Raw genomic sequence first — 7,119 nt, forward strand, 5'->3', positions numbered from 1 at the left:
TTTTTTTAATATTTTTTTTTTTTTTTTTTTTTTTTTTTTTTTTAAGAAGAAGAGCAACAGCAGCAGCAGAGGGCCTTTTTAAGGACCCTTCGGTGGCTCTGGTCCTGGTTGGTGAACCAGGGAACCCAGACCCAGAGACCCGGCCCACAGAATGGTGGCCCAGGTCAGGAAAGGGACATAAAAGCTCCCAAACCCAGCACTGGACGAGGCGGTGGCCCCGGCCCAGGGAAATGAGCCAACCGGCCCAGAACCAGCCTGTGAGGCGGGCTCTGTGTTCTCACAACCTGGCAGGACGATTCTGCCAGTGTCTTGAAAGCAGAAATGACCAAACGCTTCCTGCCCCCAGAAGCACCGGTGCACACCGGCAGCCGGGGGAGGGAAGCATTCTCAGGAATTGTCATCCCAGATCTGAGGGGTTCTTGTCCCCAGAGCAAGCGAGCAATGCTTGCTTTGCACTGTGTCTCTTGCTCCTGCAAGGCAAACGCCACTGCTCCTGCCTTCTGCCCCTCGGCACCACCCCCATCCCCTCCGGGCTGGGAACCAGAGGCAGAATTTCCAGGAGCCAACTCCCCCACGGCGCTGGGGCGCTCGCGGGAAGGCAGGCACTCCAGACCCAAGGGAGAAGCCCCCGACCACACGTGAAATGACCCGCGGAACACGCTGAGTTTGAAAGCAGCCTGCCGGGCTCCTTCACGGAGGGTCTGATGCGAAGGAAGCCGGCAGGACGGACGGAGTGGGGCGGTGAGGGTGGCACGGGTGCTGGGATCGGCTCTTGAGACGGTCCCGCAGGCTCAGCGCCGCTCTCGTCAGGCTCTTGCACTGCAATCGGGCTGGCTGGGAGCGGCGGGACTGGTACTGGCGGCGGGCTCGGCACGGGATCGGCCGCCTGCACCGTTGTGAATTCAATTGCCGGCGGTGATGCAGAGGGAGAAGGCACGGAGGCAGCTCCTGCAGCTCCCGGGGACAGCAGCACAGCCGCGGCTCGCGGCGCCGAGGAACCATTGTTGTCGATTGCATTGCCTGGCAACCCAGAGGCATCGTGAGGAGCGCGTCCGGGTGCCGCGGCGCAGGCACAGTCATCAGAGCCGGCCGAGCGGCCCCAAGACGCGGCGGGCCGCGGGCAGGGCCGGCTCCCCAGGCCCCAAAGAGAAAGAGCCGGGAGGGGGGAAACGGCTCCGTCTGCGCATGCTCCAAGGGCACAGAGGAAAACTTGCTCGGCCGTGGGTGATGCCGGGGGGGAGCCAGCAGTTCGTCTTCTTCGACAGGTTTCTCTCCTGCCCTACCTGGTGGGAGGGGTGGACGTCCGCGACACTCTGCCATGAGCCCCACTACAGCCTCTCTTTGCTTCAAAGCATGGAAGAGGGCCAAGAACGCTGACAAAATTTTCAGGAGTCCAAAATCCCAGTCATGCATGCGCTCACAGACTCCATGAAATCCCAGAGATCTAAGTCGAGGGAGTATATCAAATCTGTAAAAAATCCATGGAATTTTGCCCATCTGAAAAACTCATAATAATGTCTCTCCAACATATTGATTCTGTCCTCGCGTCCCCACCTGCGCCAGAGGTTAATAATTTTCTCATCTGATGCAGAAAACTGAACCTGAGTTTCTGAAGGTACATTTTGCCATTTTTCCACCCATCTTCTGCGAAGGGCAGTAGCTTCAGGAAGGGAAGAGTTAACAGTACCTTGAGACAGTGTCCTTGTGGATCCAGCTGTGCAGCTCTGCTGCTCTGCGGTCTCTGGACACGATGTCCGGGAAATTTCAAAAGGTTCTATCTTAGGCCCCAGCTGTAGACTCTGCCTATCTTCAGGGTCTTGGTTCTTCAGCTCTAGGCTGGACTCTGTGGTCACTCTTGGGGTGACCATCAATGCCACACGCACGGGTGTCACCAGTTGTTGGAAACATCTCAAGTGTGGAGACGCGAGGCTTGACTCCATTTTCAGAAGGCTGGTTTATTATATTATGATATATATTATAATAAAATACTATATTAAAAACTAGACTAAAAGAATAGAGATAAAAGATTCATCAGAAAGCTAGAAAGAACAAGAATAGAATGAATAACAAAATCTTGTGACTATCAGAGTCCGATGCAGCTGCATCTGTGATTGGCTCTTAATTAGAAACAACCAACAAGGACCAATCACAGATGCACCTGTTGCATTCCACAGCAGCAGGTGCTGTGGAATGCAACATTTCTTTCCTGAGGCCCTCAGCTCATCAGGAGGGAAAAACCCTGGCAAAGGATTTTTCATAAAATATCATGGCTACACAACTGGGTCTGTCCCAGCCTCCTCTGTGCTCTTCCAAGGCCAGATCCATGGGACAGACTCAGTTGCTGAGGAAAATGCCAGGAGAAACAGTGGTTAGCAATACCTGTGTGGGTGACAAAATGAATTCCAGTGATTTGTGGCAGGAAAGCATCTCACAGTCAGACACCGTGTGCAGAAGGGAGTGCCTGGAAACTCCCCTCTTGTAATGCCTGCAGGGGATCGGTTTTCACTGGATATCCTTCAGGCTCCTGAAGAATAGGAAAATATTTAAAATATTAATTATCTTCCCTTTTCCCAAGGGAAGCCTGAGTGTTTTACATGCATAAATGCTGCTGAGATGCATTCACTTCTGGGGTGGGAAGCAGCAGCCAGCTGGCATGTGTTGGTGACAACAGAACACGCTATGCCAAAGACACCATGGCAAGGCCTTGTGGTTGCTGGAAGTGTGTGATATCAGCAACACTCCAGAGAACAATCAGGAGCAGTGCTTCCAGTGGCTCTGCTGGAACATTCTGATGCCATTAGCTAGTGGGGTTGTGGCCTTTCTAACCTGTAAGAACAATTGGTCACATCAAGCTGGCAGAAAAACATGCCACTGGTGCCAGGCACCACAGCATCCAATCCTGTGCCTCACTCATTAAATAATACATTTTGCTTAAATCTGATTGCAGGGAGAAAGGAGTCGTGATTTCTGTGTTTCTTTCCACATGAACAGCTTGGATTTGTGGTACAAACATTTTGCCAATCATGGCATGGAAGAGAAATCCATGCTCTGGTGAAGTCTAATCCTGTCTTTGAATTTCAAATTCCTTTCTTGTTTTTATCTATAGGAACTATAGATATAAATTACTATAGAATTATAAGAAAATACTTTTTTAATGAATAAAATCTATTTTTCTGTCTTCATGTCTTTAGCCAGATAAGCTTTGTCTTCTTCCACCCTGCTTTGGCAGGCAGAGTTGCCAAAGAGTAGTCAAGTCTGTCTGGATCACAGCTTCTTACTTTGAGCAACCTTTGCTTATCTCAGGGGCTGGTTAAAGCCACAAAGAGGCTTAAAATGTGCTGCAGCAGGAGGACTGGGCTCAAAATGTTAACTGGACTCAGACTGTTGACTCTTTTGGTGAGAAGAACCCCAAAATATGGAAACTTGGCTCCACTGAAGTCACTTCTCTATGGTCAGGACTTCCTACAAGGACTCTCCACCTCCTTACTCCTAAAAGTAGCACTGCAGAGCAGGTACAGCTGAGCTGAGTTTAATTGTCTCAGGCAGCCATCCTTGAATGAGTGAGTAAGGAGCAGTGGCAGGATCTTTACTATTGCTGCTGTTATGTGAGCCACAGAGAATACAGCCTGACTCAATTCCCCAGTTGCTTCTGCAGAAAAAAAGCAGTAAAAAAGAGTGATATTTTAAACAAGGTTTTGTTCTTGCAAGCTGAACAATTCAACACAGAACAGAGTATGTGTGGAAGACTTCCAACACTACTCTTATTGTCAGTTCTCAGTTTTTAAGTTTACTGTAAGGTCCAGGCTGCCAAGATGTTTAACAGACCTGGAGAAGGCACTTACAGTTGCTAGAATGTTAATATATTTGTTGTTTTGTCCCATGTATCCATTTTCTTTCAATCTCTTCTTGATTTGGGGAATTTTTGCAGAACTAAAAAAAAAAAAAAAGGAAGCCTCCAGGTTTTAGTATTGAAGGAAAAACACCCTCTGCTTACCATTTAAAATATATGAATCTGAAATTAATTTCTTTGCCTAAAATAGTCTTGAAGTTTTACTAGTGCCATTTGAAGAGAAATTTGCCTTAGAACACTGAGTATATGAAAACCACACATTTCTCTTGGGGTGTTATTGCAACATTTCGTGTTGTGCCAGAGAAGGTTGTACTGTATTCCTGTTCATTGGAATCACCTGTAATTTGTAGATGGCAGAGAACGTGGAAAATACTATCAGGTGCTGCTGACCTTTTGGCTGCAGCCAGGCAGGATGGACAGAGATGAACATAGCTTGAGATAACCTGGTTTAGCATGAAGGGCTTGGAAATTGAAAGTAAGTAAAGAAACATCCATGATTTTTCTGTGAGAGTAAAAATAACAATAAATGATGAGCCTTTGTGATCTTCTGAGTGACAGTGGCTGCGGGCTGCAGCAGCAGGGTAATTTGACAGTTTATCTTCTGTATGCAAGTTGCAGCCTTCAGTCTTTCTCTGACTAATAGATGCAATGGTATGCAAGGATAAATGTATTGGTAATTCATTCCAAAGGCATGAGTCCCTGCATCTGAATTCATCCCCATGACCTTGAGTTTCAGGATGGAGGTTGAGACACTGGAGAGATGATGTGTTGACTGCCCTTGCCTGCAGTCTCTCTGAGTGGCTTTGGGGGTGGATGTTCCTGGCCTCAAATCCAGGACAAAGTTGGGGAGTCTGCATGGCGATGTTTGTGCCCACTCCACTCTGAAAGCTGCATAGAAGAGATAGTGAAAACACCTGAGGCTCTTCCAGAGCAAGAAGTAGTGAAGAATTTTCCTTTCTTTGCTTATAAGAGGTGTTAGGACAACCTTTTGCTTCATCCCTTCAGTTTCTTGGTCTGACACAGGACATATGACTTTATTTTTTTTTTTTAATAATTTTCAGCAGAATTCATCAGGAGGACAGGGTGCAGGACATACCAACAGGAGCCAAGATGCCATCCCTTTTGCAGCTGATTTGAAGCTGCTGGTTTCTGAATAAGAAATTTGCTCCCCTTCCTGCTGATATCAGTGGGTGGAAAGAGCCAAGAGCTACTGCCCTTCGCAGGGAAAAAGATCCTGATAACCAGGTGACAAGTGAAACCCTGCCTTTGGAAAAGGAAACATCTCTTGTCAGCTGTGTTTCATGTCTTTGCTGAATTCCTACAAGAGGCTTGAAGATGACTGTTTTTTTCCTGTGGGGTGAAGGAATGCTGTTATTTAAGTACTGTGGTACCATTGCACATCTTCACATCCTGTGCAGCTTGAGGCAGTGAACAGGGAAATGTCATATCACAGACTCTGGCATGTTCTGTGAAATGAACAGTCTGGTGAAATGAAAACTCACAGAGTTTTGAATCATTGAAACTCATGAGGTTTAACCAGACCGGGTGCTGGTGCTGCCTCTGTCTTGGGCACATCCCTCTGTGTGACGGATCCAGCCAGGGATGAGCAGATGGAGCAGCCCTGGCAGAAGGACTTGGGGGTGCTGTGGGTGAGAGCTGGCCCTGCCCCAACCCAGAACCCCCCTGTGCTGGGCTGCATCCAGAGCCCCAGGGCAGCAGGGCAGGGGGGATTCTGCCTCTCTGCCCCACTCTGCTGAGTGCCCCCTGCAGGGCTGCATCCAGCCCTGGGGCCAGCACAGGAAGGACAGGGAGCTGCTGGAGCCAGGCCAGAGCAGGGACACCAAGGGGATCAGAGGGATGGAGCAGCTCTGCTGGGAGGAAAGGCTGAGGGAAGTGGGATTGTTCAGCCTGGAGAAGGGAACAGTCACACCCATTGGGGTGACCTCATTGTGGTCTTCCAGTGCCTGAAGGGATGGAGAGAAACAATCTACAAGGTCAGGAGTGACAAGGCAGGGGGGGGATGGCTTCACACTGACAGACAGCAGGTTTAGATTGGATACAAGAAAAAATTGTTCCATGTGAGGGTGCTGAGGCCCTGGCACAGATTGCCCAGAGCAGCTGTGGCTGCCCCATCTCTCGAAGTGTTCCAGGCCAGGCTGGATGGGGCTCTGAGTAACCTGGGGTAGTGGAAGGTGTCCCTACCCATGGCAGGGGGTGGGATTGGATGGGCTTCAAGGTCCCCTTCCAACCCCAGCCATTCCAGGATTCTTTAATCTCTTGGAGTGAATCCAGAGGAGGCACCAAGTGGAGCTGGGGCACTTCTGCCACAGAGGCAGGCTGGGAGAATTGGTCAGCCTGGAGAAGAGAAGGTTCTAGGGAAGTCCTTTTTGTAACATTTCAGTACTTAAAGGGGCCGGTATGAAAGATGGGAACAGACTCTTGCGCAGGATCAGGTGCAATAGGACAAAAGGTAATGGTTTTAAACTAAAAGAGAGGAGAATCAGACTTGATTTAAGGAAGAAATTTTTCATAGTGAGGGTGGTGAAGCACTAGCACAGGTTGACAAAAGCAGTGGTGGATGCCCATCCTTGGAAGCATTCAGTGTCAGGTTGGCTGGGGCTCTGTGCAACTTGCTTTAGTCAGAGATGTCCCTGTTCATTACAGGGGTGTTGGATGGAATGAGCTTTAAAAATCCTGTCCAACCCAAACTATTCTATGACTGCATGATCCTACACACTCTGTTTCCAAATAATATTTAGTGTCTTATGATTTCCAAAGACTTTCTGTGGATTTTGGAGTCTGTGATATCCATCAGGAAATATCACCTGAGATATTCTTTGGTGGATAGGGACCTAAAAGAAAATGAAGCAAATTAGGATGGTGTTTTATTGTTTGAGGGCTTGTTCAGTTTCTTTTAAAATTTGTATATTAATTTCATTGTGAGAGACTTCCAAAGTATTTTTTCTCATTTCATATTGCCTGGCTACACTATTTCACTTCATGTATTTTTTTTCTGGTTGGGATACTTTCCGTAATTAGTTATCAACAAAACCAGTTAAATAATTAGGTGGAGGCAATTATAGAGCAGAAGCAATACTCTTTGAAAGCAGGCAGTCAAAAACCAAAAATTATGCTTTATTTGGCAATAAACCTTATGTTTGGCATTGCAATCTGAAAGGTAATAAATTTATAAAAATTTTGCAACATCCCATAAGTGCTGAATGATAAAAAAGAACACAAATTTTCATACTGGGGACTTAAAGCTCTAA

This window comes from Passer montanus, unplaced genomic scaffold (genome assembly GCF_014805655.1).
Source record: "Passer montanus isolate IOZ18808 unplaced genomic scaffold, ASM1480565v1 scaffold106, whole genome shotgun sequence".
NCBI lineage: Eukaryota > Metazoa > Chordata > Aves > Passeriformes > Passeridae > Passer > Passer montanus.